Here is a 15,704-nt window from a genome sequence, read left to right on the forward strand (position 1 = left end):
TTCTTATTCCACTGTCTGAAAGCTTCTGGTGATAAGTTCAGTGTTTATCTAATTTTGGTAGCTAACAACATTGCTCATTCATAGGTGTGATTTTTGTGACAATAGTAACATAGCTTGTTGCTTTTTCAATGCCCTCAGCTGACCTGCTTGTGTATCTTAGTTATTACTCCTTTTTGGAAAATGAGTGGAGAGCTAGGCTTACTTTAAGGGTCGGCAATGATGAAGGGTTTTTTCTGCCAACCCCCAGATCAAGAGACATTTCCCTCCTTGGTTGATTGACATTCCAGGTCAGGTGGTTTCTGAGTGGTGGGAGGGGGGGAGGGGAGAGAAGGGAGGAGAGAAGCACAAGAAGGAGTTTATGGGGTTATGTCAAAACTTGCTTTTAGGCAATTGAATTACGTACTCTAATTAGATTTTATAATCTTGTTGAGTTACTTAAATGATAACCTGTACTAAAAGAAAAAAGCTTACTGACAATTTAGCCAAGTAGCATTCTCATTCTCCTGGGAAGAACAGTGTGAACAAATTACTTACTGTTGACTTCGTTCTCTTTTGCCTTCTCCCCGTACATGGCTGGCTACATGTGTGCTTGCAGTGAAGAGTGGAGGAGTGCTGAACTCCAAGCTTATTCTTTTAAATGGGTAACAATTGTTTGTTCCCTAAAAACTTTGTTGATTCTCAAGTAAATATGAAGAAGTCTCATGACAACTGACCATATTAAGAAAATATTTTCAACCAACAGGTTTTGTAACCAGTAGGCCTACTGGGTGAGATGAAATGTTCTTTCCCTTCTTTGAATGAATGTGAGCTTGTTTTTCAAGAATAAGAGAGGGAATATCCCAAGAAATAAAAATATTTGGATTAAGACATTGCAGTAGGTTGAACGGTGGCCCCCCAAAAGATATGTCCACATCCTGGACCCTGCGAATGTCATCTTATTTGGGGAAAAGGTCTTTGTAGGTATAGTTAAGTTACAGGTCTCAGCAAGAGATCATCTTTGGATTAACCAGGTCAGGCCCAAATCCAAAGGCAAGTGTCTGCAGAAGAGAGACGCAGAAGGAAAGTCCATGCAAAGACAGAGGCAGAGATTGGAGTTATGTAGCCAGAAGCCAAGGACCTCCTGGGGCCAAGAGAAGCTGGAACAGGCAAGGGAGAATTTTCCCCGAGAGTCGTTGTGGGGAGTGCAGCCCCGCTGACATCTTGATTCCAGCCTTCCAGCCTCCAGGGCGTTGAGAGAATAAATTTCTCCTTTTAAGCCACCAAACTTGTGGCACTTTGTAAGAGCAGCTCTAGGGAACAAATTTAGATCTCTTCCTTAAAAGCACGCGAATCTTATAATTTAGAACTCTTCAGGGAACAGAGGGAGCATTTATTAAGAACCCTGTGGCGGCACTGGCTAGGTGCTTAACTTCATGATTTTAACTTTCTAATTTTTAAAAATGAATTCTATTTATTGATGTGACATTGGTTAATAGCATTATATAAATTTTGGGTATACAACATTATAATTTGATATTGGTATACTGTATTGCATGCTCACCGGCAAAAGTTTAGTTTCCATCTGTTACCATATATTTGAATCTCTTTACTTAATTCGCAGCACGGTGATCACATAGGGAGCTGGGTGGGAATCCTGGCAACAGGCAGCGTGGAGTAGTTAAGCTCTGGCTCTGGATTCTGTCTGGGTTTGACCTTGGCGAAGTTACTCAACTGCTTGGACTTAATTTCCTCAATTGGAAAATAGAAATGATACTAGAACGTCACACAATTTCTGGGAAGGTTAAAAAGTATAAAGTATTTAGAATAATGCAGAAGAAGGGCTAAATGAATGTTAACTGTTACGATTACTACACATTATGCTAATACACAATTGCTAAGGCTATGAATACAAGGCAAAGAATAAAAGAGAATGAGATTTTTTTAAGGCAGAACAAGTGAACTTTATCAGCTATTAAATTAGAAGTCACTTTCGGAGAGATTGTTCTTCTGAATATTTATTCAGTTCTGGTATGGCTGTTATAAAGGAGATAAAAATATATATTATCTCATTACAAAGATGAGGAAAGTGGGGCTCATTCAGTTTTTGTACCGTGCTTATTGTCAAAGTCAAGGAGGAAATCATGCTGGGGTTCAGTCCTGGACCCTATCACTCCAGAATGATCTGCCACACCACACTGCCTCTACAGCAATGCTTTCCGAATGATAAGTACCCAACAAATATTTTTGAATTAGGAAAATCAAGCCTTGTAATCAGTAACTTTAAAGTAATATTGGAGCTGTCCAAACTATTTTGAAATGAGGAAATTGTTGCCAACCATTTCAGAACTGTAAATCTCTTAAAAGATTATAGCAAAATGGAAGGATTAAGAAACAATCATTCAGAAAATAAATCTATTTTTTTTTTGTCCACACCCACTACTCTCTTTTCCATTTGCTGTAGATTTAATAAAAGTGGGCAGGCAGCGAGTGGTAATCTGGTTTCTTTTTTAAAAATTCCATTTCCTTTTCTTTCTTTCTTAAAAAAAAAGGAAAGAAAATAAATGTCCTAATATGAACACTGAACATTCTCACTTTCATTGTTAACATTTTTTAAAGAAAAGTTTTCATTTATTATATTGCTCTCTTAATTTGTCCCATCTGGTTAACTAATAACTTATTAAAACATTAGTCATCTCTTGCATCGAAGGTCTTCCAGAATAAGATGCTGCTCCATTTAAATAAAAGATGAAGGATACCGAAACAGAAGCAGCCTTTAACTAACAGACCCATAAATTAGATAGTAGCTGGTGCTATGCAATCCTCACATTGGCACTTGGACTAGAATTGGCCAGAGGTTCTTAACCTGGAGGCCAAAACTTGGGAGGTGGGATGGGGGACATCGATGAACTCCTTGAAATACTTGCAAATTTTGCATACACAGCTTTCTGCATGTACTTCAAAGGAAACTGTAATGAATGTAAGCTAAGAACCAATGTTTCAATGCTTCATTACTAAAGCTAAAATTGCCACATTTTCCTCCTTTGTGTCACCTTAAATGCCATTACAATATCAAGTGTATAATAAATGTTTGCTGGTTGCTTAAGTGAGAACCAGACGCTTCATTGTGTTAAAGATGTAATCAAAAGGGTCAGGTTTCTGAAAGCGAGGCTCCATGATATAATCGGAAGAATTTACCTGCCTAGGAGGGTCCAGGTTTGGATTCTTGTCCTTGCTCTTCCACAGAATGATCCTGAGTTACTTCTCCTCTCTGAGCTGCTGTTTCTTCATCTGTGAAATAAACATTTGAATAAACCTAAAGATGCCTTCAAATTTAAAATATGTTTCTTGTAAAAGATTATTAAACCTATTAGATGGGTGTTCTCCCACAGGATTTGAAAATGTATTATAAAAACCAGGCATGACAATCTAGCCTTATTTAAAAAATTAATTTTAGAGAAAGTTTCATTTTGAGGACATGCGACTGGCGAGTGACTTCCCAATGTACTCTCGGGGCCATAAGGTGTCACATTACCATCTACAGCAAGGTTGTGCCCCCAGTGGGACCGAGAAATGAGGCTAACTTTCCCCCACCTTGCTTCTGTCAGAGCAGCCTGCCTTTAATCTGTTTCATACACTGCGTTTCTGGTAATATTTTGTTTGTAGAAAATGTCTTGATTTTAATTAGTCTGTCTTGATACCCTTGGGGGAAAAAAAAAGAAAAAAATAGATCATGTTAATCACTGAATTTAAAAATCTGTCTGTGAAAAAGCACTGGAAACAGTCAGAAACCCTAAGACTTGTTTCTTATTTTGTTATTTATTAGCTTGTCACATCAGGCAGGTCAGATGGCCTCTCTGAGTCTTTGTCCTCAGATATAGAATGATGATAGCATCTTATTCATAAGAGAGCTGTAAGAATTAAATAAAACAATTTTTTGAAGGTGTTTTTAATTGGTGAGGCATCATAAATGTTGTGACTGGGGTTTTAGTGGTGAGCCTGAGGGCTATGTATTTTGTCCTGACCATTGTAGCATTTTTGTCCACCTGAATTAAGTCAAAGAAAGCATGTGATCAATTTACAGATAAACCCACATTATGGGGTGGAGTTATAAAAGACTTGCCAGATTACAGAATGACTAAGGGTAAAACTTTTGAGGAAATATAAAGTCTTGTTCTTTACTTCACAAAGGCAATTGTCCAAGGGCAAGATGGGGGAAAATGTGATCTATGAGCAGTTTAAGGAAAAAAACAATGTAAGGAATTTTACTTGTCTTCAAGTTCATTATGAGTCAATAGTGTTGTGATATGGTTGGCAAATAAATAAATAAGTGATCCAATGATCTTAGTTCATTTGGGTTATTATAACAAAATACCACAGACTGAGTAGTTTATAAACAACAAACATTTATTTCTCACGCTTCTGGAGACTGGGCAGTCCAAGGTCAAATTGCCAGCATAGCTGCCTTCTGGTGAAAGCCCTCTTCCTGGTTCATGCTGTGCCCTACACGGTGGAAGGGGCTAGGGATATCCCTGGAGCCTCTTTTATAAGAACACTAATCTCATTTTTGAAGGCTCCACCTCCAATCACCCTTGGAGTTAGGATTCAACATATGAATTTTAGGGGGCTACATATAGACCATAGCACTGATATTCTTATATATTTATAGAAGTACTGTTCCATAGATGAGAAAAGGGGGCTACAGCTCTTGGCTTTGATTATAACCTTCTTCCAGCTGTTGAAGACCCTTCTCCATTAGGTTGAGCACATCCCTAGGAAGATAGATGGACAAAGTCTGGAAGGTTTCCAATGGGAAACATTGAAAGAAGATTTGGGGAGAAGAACGTGTCATGGAGGTCTTAAAAGACCTAAAAGGTTTTAAATGGTATTATAGCCTACTGTGGAGGGGAACGTTTGGAATTGTTTTATTGTTTTCAGAGGTGAATCTCGGGAAAATCTTTAAATAATAAGAGCTACCCAAAGGGAAAGAGGTTGCCTGTTTGAAGTAGTGAGAATTCCATTAGGGAAACTGTTCAAGCAGATACTGGACGACACCTTCTAAAGGTTGCTTTTATCACAATTATTTGTTTCTCTTATTTTCTAGTGTTGACTGAGCACAAATGAATCAAGAGGCATTAGCGGGAAAAAATGATGAAGATTTAGTCAAAGGCCCTAAGAGTTTGCTAACTGCAAACAGAGCTAGGTAAAAAAACCTAGAACTGTTCTGAAGAAAAAGAAAAGTTAAGAGTTCTTACTGTAAAAGTCACATCCTTGAGAATAATCAGTCTTGTGTTCTTGGCCCTTGTATTGGTCTAGGGCAGTTATCAGCCAATGTCAGGTGGAGGGGTGCCAGTCTGGATGACAGATGCCAGATGCTCTGGTCACATAAACATTTTTTTCCTAAATCCTTTAGGGGCTCTTGCATAGTTGTCTTATAGGATTTATATATGTATATGTTCAGGTACAACTGGAAGTTCAAAGGTTTAAGTTCCCAGGCTAGTTAAAGCAAGAATAAAATTGTTTTTCAAGCCTCAACTTACTTGATTTTAAGAGTTTAGCAGCTTGACCATACAGACTCCATTTTATTTCTTCACTTTATTCTTCACTACATGCATTTTACTGCCTTGCCTTCTAAGAGATTCCTTTCAGGTGATTCTGTTGAACCTTTCATACATGTATGATAAAGGAGGGTAAAATGGTGATTCCCATTGGTCTGGAAGAACTTGCTCCAAAGGTCATGGGGTATACCATATTACCTGTTTTGTGTTTGCATCAGTCTTTGTTTCCTGCTAAATGGAGGAAACTTATAGAACAAGCTTTGTCTTATATTATAAACTTATTTTTCTGCCCATCAAAACTAGAACTAGGCCAACCTGATTGATTTTTTCTTTGTTTAAAGTTTTAGGCAATGGAACATCTTATTAAAAACATAAGGGCCAAGCTGTCCCTGTGGAGTAGATGAAGACTTAAGGACTAAAAAGAGTTGGTAACTGAAGTATTAGGGTCAATTAAATATTTTTATACCTACTTTTTCCTATCAATAAAATGACAATAAGCTAATTTTCTTATTTACTTAATTTACAAAAATTACTTAATTTACAAAAATTACTTTTCAGTGGATGAATAAAAGAGAGCAATTTATTATTCTTACAAGATAAAAAACATGGTATTTCCCCCATGGTTGGGGAAGAGGTCAAGTGAACTCTCTCTGATAGAAGTAGAAGGAAGTGTTAAAGTTACTGGGTTTCCATAAGTTGGTCACAGGTTGGCATTTCATCTCATTTAGTAGGTAATAAATAATGAACTGCATATGAGGAAGTAGTATGGCAATTCTGACTCAAGGTCTTTCCCAAAAGGAGGGTTATTAGATTTTCAAAAGAAACAAAGATAATGTAAAACTCTTAGGTTTAGATAAGACTCAACTTCAAATAAAATTTTATTTTCACTTTCCTTTGTCCTTCTGCATCAGTGAACATTTACTGAACAGAGATGAACTGGTACTTTGACTATCTGCGGGATGTGGGCGTGAGAGCTGTAGAGGCACTATATTGCTCCAGAAAATTTGCTCTGGATGTGCCCTCTTTTTTTTTTTTAAAGAAAGATTTTATTCATTTATTTTTAGAACCAGGGGAAGGGAGGGGGAAAGCAGGAGAGAAGCATCAATGTGTGGTTGCCTCTCACGCGCCCCCTACTGGGGACCTGTCCTGCGACCCAGGCATGTGCCCTAGACTGAGAATTGAACAGAGGATGTTTTGCTTCACAGGTCAGCACTAAATCCACTGAGCCACACCACCCAGGGCTGGGCGTGCCATCTTGAACTTTTTCTCTTTTTTCTTTTTCTAGTCTTTTTACTTTTATTGTTCAATATCCTACTTGTATTCATTCCCAAATTCTCTTTTTAATCTTTTCAAGGATCTTGAACTCCAAGTGATAGCTTTAGCTTGAAATTTCTTATAGACACCCTTTGATCTTATAATAGAGCTGAAAGGGCAGGGATGCAATATTTGAATAGCGTACTGTCACCCAGGAAACTATTCTGCACAGGTAATAATAGGTATTTATTGAACAACTCTCAGAACTTTGCTAACCACTTTACATGTGTTACCTAATGCAGTTCACTTAACACTATAATGGAGGCATTATTTCTAAACCAATTTTACAAATGAGGAAACTGAGGCATTGGGGAATTTTAAAAACTTCATTAAAGATCTGAAGTCTAACAGCTAATGTACAGCATACACTCTTAACTATTCTGCCAGACTGCTTCTCAGTGCAAAGAGCCCTGATTCATAATCTGGCAAATCATCCATCCATCCATCCATCCATCCATCCATCCACCCATCCACCCATCCATCCATCCATCCACCCATCCATCCATCCACCCACCCATCCATCCATCCATCCATCCATCCATCCATCCATCCATCCATCCATCCATCCATCCACCCATCCATCCAATCAAATAGTCAACAAGCATGTACTAGGCATATAAGCTGTGAATAAAACTGACACTCTCCTCAGGCCGCTTTCCAGAGAGGAGGAGAGACAAGTTATGCAAGCATCTGCACACAATGTGGTAAGTGCTATAACATCACTTACTTACGGCAGGGAAGTGTAGCACACTCGGGCACAGAAGGAGGCTCTAACCCAGCCTGGATTGGGGTGTTAAGACAGGTAGAGCAAAGAGTTCTTGTCCTCAGCACTGTGTGCTTCAACTATTTTGTAGCAAAAGGCATACAATGTAACCTCTAGAAAGAAAGGTCTTTGAAGCAAGGTCCTCCTCTGTGTTGTCCCTGCAGGGCCTGGCATATCATGGCTTCTCAACTAAAAGCTGTTGAATAAATGAAAATTCTAATGCTCCATAATAACTCTACTATTACAGGGTGTCTTTTAACTTATTTCTAGTGACTCTGAACCTTTTTCTTTTTTAAAAATTGATTAGAGAGAGAGAGAGAGTCCAATTTGTTGTTCCAGTTATTTATGCAATTCTTTGGTTGCTTCTCATATGTGCTCTAATCGGGGATCAAACGCACAACTTTGGAGTGTTAGGACAGTGCTTTAACCAACTGAGCTACCCAGCCAGGGCTCTGAACATTCTTTTTGTTTGTTTGTTTGTTTGTTTGTTTGTAAAGACATTTATTTATACTACCATTAAATGAACATTCTTAAATGCTTCTCCTGTAAGCGTGAAATACATATTACCTTTTGACTTAAAAAATCAAGTCTATGCTCCATTTAAAGCCATTTTCTAAAAGCTCTATTCCAGGAAAGCTGCCACACCCGTTTTATTTGACTAGAACAATGTGTCCTCCGGGATCTTTTAGAACAGATACCCTGACTAAAGACTCTGGGACAACTTGGGAGAGTGGAGCCTCTGGTTGTTTTAACCCTTGTTCTTTTCCTGTCGATCTGTGGGATTCCATGCTCTATTCCGTCCTGATGAAAGACTTGTTCCCTCTTCAGCTTTGCAGGATGGCTTGGAAAGTTTTCTTCCCCTCAATGTCTTCCCTACCTTTTCACTCTTCAAATCGTATTAATTTTGGGGAGATGGTTTTTAAATATTTACTACACAATCTTCTGGCAGCCTACAAGAATCCAAGGCAAAGCAAGAAAGGCCTACATAAAACTGAAAGCCCAGGCTAATGATTTCCCTCATCAAGAAACTTCGTTATCATAAGGTGGTGTTTTAGTTAGGTTGCAGGTCTCGGCTGTAGAGCAGGTATTACATTTATGTCTTCCTTGTGCCAGCTTGAAATGTGTTGGGGCTAGTGTAATATTCTCCTTAGTGAAATGCAGTAAATCCAAGGTAGCAAAATAATGCTGACGGGAGGGGAAACCAGAGCTCGTAAGGGGAGAAGTTAGCTCGGAGCTGGTAACCCTTACGGCCTGTCCCAGGGTCACAGTGCCCAGGTTTGTGCACAATCTTTACGTTAGCTAATAACATAATTTTACTTTCTAGCTTGATGCTGCAGTTTAAAATTGTACTTCATTTTCTTCCCTGCTTAATTTTTCTCCAGAGCCTTAGCTCCTCATATGTTATATAGTTTACTCATTATTATTATATTTTATTTTTCAGATGTTTGATATTCCCTCTAAAATTTAAGCTCCCCCAAGGGCAGGAACTTTTGCCTGCTTTGTTGTTCATCCTGGGCCCAGAATTGTCCTGGTAATGAGTAGATGCACAATAAATATCTGTTGAATAAATGAATCATTAATCCTGATTAAAGCAATATTAGTAAATTATAACTATGATCATTTTTCCTAGATGTATTTAATTTATAGATAACAGACATTTAAAATTATTTTATAGAAATCTTCTAATTGGACAAAATATAACCATCACAGGATCATCAACAGGAATTGACGGTCAAAAACCACCCAGATCCCATATTCATCAGCATAGTATCCTCTTTTAAACATAGTCATGGAAAGATAAAGCTTGTGCAGGCGGGAATGGAAAATCTTGAGGTTTCCTGATGCAGATAGACTTACTTGAATCCCTAAAGCTAAGGGTATGGTTTGGCTCAGTGTACTTGTAACTGGTCCTGGCAACAAGTTCAGGTGCTGCTTACCACCCCGTGCCACTCAGAGTCACTAACTTTAGATTCCTATTTCTGGTCAAATCATTATCATCCCATTCCAAAATTCTTAGTACAGGATCAGGCAGTTCATTAGAACTCAAAACATAAAAGATGAATAGAGGAGTACACTACTTATTGGAGAGTTTCTCTTGTCCTTGACATTGCTATAATCACAGGGATGCTTCCCAGCGAGGACATGTCAGCATGCTCTGAGGACCACAGTGGCTGCTCCAGCTCTTCCTTTTTCCCAAGACTCCTACCTCCAGGGCCAGTCTAGTGTAAGTGAAATGGGGCTAATCTGAGTGCCAGATACCCTCCCTCTCATCCAGTGTGGCCTCTCTCAGCAGCTGTCGTGCAGAACTGAGAAAAGACTAGGCTAATCTAGAAGCAGAAGGAACAACTGGCCTCACTGGGCTTAGATTAATATTATGAGTAAGTGAGTCCAAAACGATAGTGCATTGTAAGCAAATTCTCTATAGGACTACGTTAATGACATTTGACTTATTTATTTTATTTTATTTTTTTATTTTTGTTTATTCTATTACAGTTGTGCCAGTTTTTCCCCCCTTCGCCTCCTCTGTCCAGCCACACAGAAGAAAGCTTGAGCAGGTATGTAAATATATGCAAATTACATAGGTGTGTAACATCTGTGTTACACTTAATTATTCATATATTTCAATGTGACCCTTGGGAAAAAGCCCTATATAAATTACTGGTGTAGTGGTACATAGAAATTAATGAACTTCAAGTTCTAAACCCATCTGTTTTTTAAAATACCTTAGATACTTTATAAAAAACAACTTTATTGGGATATAATTCATGTACCATACAATTCACCCATTTAAAGTATACAACTTAGTGGCTTTTAATGCACTCACAGTTATGCAGCCAACACCAGTCAATATTAGACCATTTTTATCACCTCGCACTTGTTAGCAGTCGCTCCCCACTCTTCCCCAACTCCACCTCCCATTCCAGCCACACACAAATATGAATTTACTTTCTGTCTCTCTGGGTTTGCCTGTTGTGGATATGTTACATATATGGAGTCATATAATACGTGGTCCTTCACTTAGCATAATCTTTTCAATCTTCATCCATGATGTGGCGTGTATCACCACTACATTCCTTTTTACTGCTGAATAACACTCTATTGTTCCATTGCATACCACATTTTATCTATCCATTCATCAGTCAATGGACACTTGGGTATTTTCACTTTTTGGCTATTATGAGTAATGCTGTTGTGAACATTTGTGTACAAGTTCTTACATGGATATAGGTTTTCAATTCTCTTGGATATATACCTCAGAGTGAAATAGCTGGGTTATGTGGTACCTCTCTATTCAACTTTTTTGAGGAACTGCCAAACTATTTTCCATGGCAACTCAACATTTTATATTCCTACCAGCCATGTATGATGGTTCCAATTCTTTCGCCTCTCCAACAATTGTTATTATATATTTTTTAAAATTATAGCCATTTGGTTGTTTTGAAATTGTATCTTGTGGTTTTGATCTTCATTTCCCTAAAAAGCATTGAAAATGCTTTCTCAATGCTTTTTAGCATTGTAGGCACAAAATGCTAAAAGCAATGTAGGCACATTTTCATGTGTTGGTTGGACATCTGTACATCTCCTTTGAAGAAATTCTATTCCTAGAGAAGTGTCTAAGATCCCTTGCTCATATTTAAATGGGTTACTTGTCTATTAGTTGACTGAGTTTTTCTTTTTTTGTCTTAAGAATGAGGGGTGGTTGGGAGAAAACAGCTTCGGACCTCTCACCTGCTCTTGACTAGAATGGAGTTTCTGCAATGCAGTGCTGGTGTGGATGAGATGCTGGTGGCCTGCTTTTCCCAGACATACATGTCATATACCACAGCCCTAGCCTGGGACTGAGTGTGAGAGGGAGCCCTCTCAGCTGTACCCACACGAAGCAGAGTACCATCATACCCACCTGGAGGAGGGCAAGGAAGGGTGTTGTGGCTCAAATGCCACAAACTCTTGCTGTAATACCAAAATTTACTACACTATCTTGAATACATTTTCTTCATTTGTTGCATTTTCTCAGGGCAATATCTAAAGACTAAATATTGTTTATTCATATTTTTTCACCAGTTATTGTTGTGTTGCTAAAGAGTGGGTTCATGGAGCTCCTCATGCCACCATTCTAGAGGTTTAGTCCCATTTGGATAATTTTTAATGAAGATTTTGCATCTTGTATACTTGGTGGTAAAAGAGTTTATGCTGATATAGTAGGTATAGAATCAGAAAGCACAATTGTTCCAAGAAGTATTTGCAAATTCACAAACAGTAGGTTAACAAAACTGATCGAAGTTGATGGCTGGTTGACTTTCAATTTCATGTCCAATTGAATTCTAGACTGCCTATGCATTTAGTTTGACAGACCATTCATAATTAATTGTTACTAAATAGATATATAGAAATATTCAAATAATGAGTGTGACTGCATTTCATATGAGAGTTTGTTGTTCTCTAGTAATCTATGTACAAAGCTATTACAACCATTGAAACAATATTCAAAATGATGCCTATTTTAAAAAGCATAGGAATAATTACAATGTGAAAATCAAGTTATTAATAACTCTTTAGTTTTATGCAATAACCTAAAAAGCAAAAAATGGCCATGCATTTCTTAATTTTTTTGTTTCACTCAAAAGAACTACTGAGCCACAAAGTGTTTTAGAAAAACAGCCGTCCCAAGTTCCTTGATGCATTTATCTGTAGTTTTAGGGCAAAGATTTACATTTAACAATTATTCAAATTCTTTATTTGGTCATGGGCTGAGTTCATATGTTCATTGCCAACCAGTTGAATGTCACTTTAGCTAAAACAGACCTAGCATTTCTGCTCCTACCTATCCATTCCTATATTCCCCATGGCAAAATTAACTATTCCTCTTTTTGGGTTTAGAAGCCTGGTTACTTACAAATGATCACTTGGGCAATTTTGAGAAAACATATACTGCTTAATAATTATGAGAAAGTGTTAAAATGTATTGTCTGGAGATTTGTCACTTTTGGGGTAGCTGGCTTGTGTGTATTACTGTCTGAAGTAGCTTACTGGCAAAAAGTATTGTACTGTGTAAGTGCATGAAACTAGATAGAGGAATACATTAAGAATGAATCCAAGCGGCTCCCAGTAATATTTCCCTTAATAGTTATTACTGAACTACAAAAAGATAACTCATGAAAGTAATTTACAAAGTAATTTTCTCCCCCCCTCTTTTTTTTTGGCTTGTAAAGTTACAATAATAAAGTTTAGTTCCTGTTGAGTGCAACATCATGGTTTTTAATATAAAGGCAAATGGAAAAACCTATTCAATTCTTAAAATTTTAATACAGTTAAGTCATAAACTGATAAACTGCATTAAAGCTCGGTATTGTATTTCCCCCATAAGGGCAGAGAATGTATCCTACCAGAACTACGTTTCAAGCAGATATTTTAGAAGATGCTCACCTCCTGGTTGGGTGGATCGCTCTGCGGCTTAGGTGAGCGCCACTGCTTTGGCGCCTCTCCAGACGCTGCGAGCTCCCCCTGCGCTGGGCGCCTCCGAGCTTCTCAGAGTTGGGTGTTCGGCCCGCCGTGCGCACTATTGCCAAAACTCCAATTCTGCCAGACTGATTACGGCGATTAATTATTCACAAAAGGAAAACACTCCCACGCAAACTTGTGTCCACCTGCACTGCTCCAGTGAGAATGCCGACTGCACCACTCCCCCTCCCCCTTTGCTCTATGGTCCCAACTTCCCACGCGCTACCACTCTCAGTTCTGGGCGATCAGGCTCGTCCTCGGAGGAATGCAGCCCAGCGACTTCTACATTTTTAAATTGGTTTTTTTTTTGCAGCTGGTTAGCACCTCTCTCGGGATTAGCCTTGTAGGAGAGGGTGCTTTCCGGATGCTGGGGAAGCCGGGGCTCGCAGAGCAACCCGGGGAGAGTAAGGCGTCGCTGTCACCTCCGGCTGCTGCAGTAAAACCCCGAGCGCAGCGGGGATGGGGAGGAGGGGATAGGGAGGCGCCCTCCCCCCCAGCTTCGGGCTGGGAGCCCCGACACTACCGAAGGGACACGTCCTTTGGTGGGGGTGGGGCAGATAAACTGGAGGCGCAAGGTGGAAGCTTTGTGGCTTTAGCCTATCAGCCGAGGCTAACCCGCCCGGGCATCTGTCGGCAGGCTTGGGCAAGGGGGCGGAACCCTGCGGACACCGAGCAGGACTGCGGAGTGAAAGTCAGCAGCCGCCTGCGAAGTGAGCCCAGGGCTCCGGTGTGCTGAGCAGGTATCCCACTGCATTTCCTTTCAGAGCCCGAAGGAAGCAAACCCTTGGAGCACCGCATCTAATTCTTGTGCTTTTGAATGTGCAAAACCTGTCCCCCCCCAACCCCTTGCCCTCCCCCCCAACCCCCCGCCCCATCCCTCCATCCTGCCACCTTTCTTCCACCCGGTGGCTGGGAGGTTAATCGTTGAAAAGCTGGACTCCCCCGGGTAGACAGATCGAAGGATCGTGCCCAGGGAACTTGTCTGTGCTCACTCCCAAGTGGAGAGAATTAACGTGGGCCCGGACTGCAGCGAGGAGGCAAATTGGGAAAAGAGTGCTGGGAGGTGTCTAGGCGATGCAGACACTGCACCCCCTCCCCCGGCTCGGCTCACAGGCGGGCGAGCTCAGCGCTCGCGCTCAATTATCTTCCTGAGGAGGTGCCGACTGAAGAACATCTATCCCGAAATCCGCAGCCAGAACACCATCGATCCCTTCCCTACGGAGGGCAGCAGAGTGCTTAGATTTAACGCCTTGGATGCTTGCTGAGAGCGCAGAGGCCCTTGGGGATCTTAACCCTGAATATCTCCTTAGCCGAGACTCTTTTTGCCCAAGACCCAGGTGTGTTCACGGTCTAAAGCCTCTTTGGGGCGACACCCCGCAGCCCCCACTGCCGAAGGAGGAGGCGCTGCACTTGCTCGGCCCCTTGGCTGACCTGACGGGGGTTAAGAGCAAATTTCAGCCACTGGCAGGTTTCTGCGAATTTTCACAACATTCTTCAACCAGGCTCCAAGCTGCTGGTGCAGCTAGTACAGGGAGACTCACGTTATTGGGCTGGGCTTTCTCCATGAGAAGGGAGGGTGTCTCCAAAGGAAGCTGAAGGTGGTTGGGACCAGGGACGGGAACCAATAGAAACTGAGCACCTTGGAGCCTGTGTTGGCAGTTTTCCATCGTTTTCTTTTCCTTCTCCTGTATTTAAATATTAGCAACCAATGCTAGTATTTTTAAAATTTCTTTATCACTTTATGTTGTTCACATTCCTTACCTTCTGGCTTCTCCTGACAAACCTGGTAATGTTGGCAGAGCAAGCATGATTGACCCCATTTGGAGAGATGAGGCAATGAAAACCCGAAAGTGACTTGTCCAGGGTCACAAACTCTCGTTTTGTGGTAGGGCCAACACTGTTCACACTAGTTTGTAGGTCTCATCCACACTAGAGACACTTGTCTCACTAGATTGTGACCTGTGCATCCCATCCCACATGTGATTGTACATTTGTGGAAGTATAGTAACATGCCTCACTTCCTGCCTAAGGTTTGTGAAATGGACATGAGACCTTGCAATTACCTGAACCGGAGAGAAACTGGTACAGCTGGCAGAAGCATCCAGGCCATTAAAAACAGCCTTAAATGACAATATGTAATACAACCATACACAGATACACTTTCATGTATATCTTTGCACCCCCAAATGGGGAATAGATATTTTTTCTATACAAACATAGAATATCCTCAAAACTGAACTAGATCACCAAATAAAGATCAACACATTTTAAAAGGCAGAAATCATAAAGACTTATATCATCAAAATGCAAAAAGGATAAAATTAATGACAAAAATTTCCTCTGACTGACATACAACTGGAAATTTTTAAATGCTTTAAATCTAGATTAAATAGAAGCACAAATGGAAAATTACAAACTCTTTACTTGTATGCTGGCGTAAATAGTATTACTTTCCCAGATTAGAACTTTTTGTACTACCCAATAGAATTCCAAAGTTATTTGAAGGGATTGTCATACGTTAATGAAGTTTACATATGTTAGTCTTCACTGAGTCACCAATTACCTATGTACCTTTGGCTAAACCAGCTAACCTT

At 40.0% G+C, this 15,704-nt stretch overlaps 1 protein-coding gene across 2 annotated transcripts in view; it reads right to left on the reverse strand.

The window, feature by feature from the left end:
- Window positions 1–13,438, reverse strand: part of SPTSSB (serine palmitoyltransferase small subunit B) — a 32,979-nt gene extending 19,541 nt beyond the window's left edge. The window contains exons 1-3 of one of the 2 annotated variants that reach the window (XM_054576876.1): window positions 13,036–13,438; window positions 3,175–3,267; window positions 203–299 (exon numbers count right to left, since the gene is read on the reverse strand). The gene's annotated coding sequence lies outside the window, so the exon portion shown is untranslated. The remainder of the gene's footprint in view (window positions 1–202; window positions 300–3,174; window positions 3,268–13,035) is intronic. The other variant, XM_054576867.1, reaches the window with a different exon arrangement.
- Between the last annotated feature and the right edge of the window lie 2,266 nt (window positions 13,439–15,704).

This window comes from Pteronotus mesoamericanus, unplaced genomic scaffold, assembly GCF_021234165.1.
Source record: "Pteronotus mesoamericanus isolate MK-2021 breed Mesoamerican mustached bat unplaced genomic scaffold, CSHL_Meso_final contig_116, whole genome shotgun sequence".
NCBI classification, from domain to species: domain Eukaryota; kingdom Metazoa; phylum Chordata; class Mammalia; order Chiroptera; family Mormoopidae; genus Pteronotus; species Pteronotus mesoamericanus.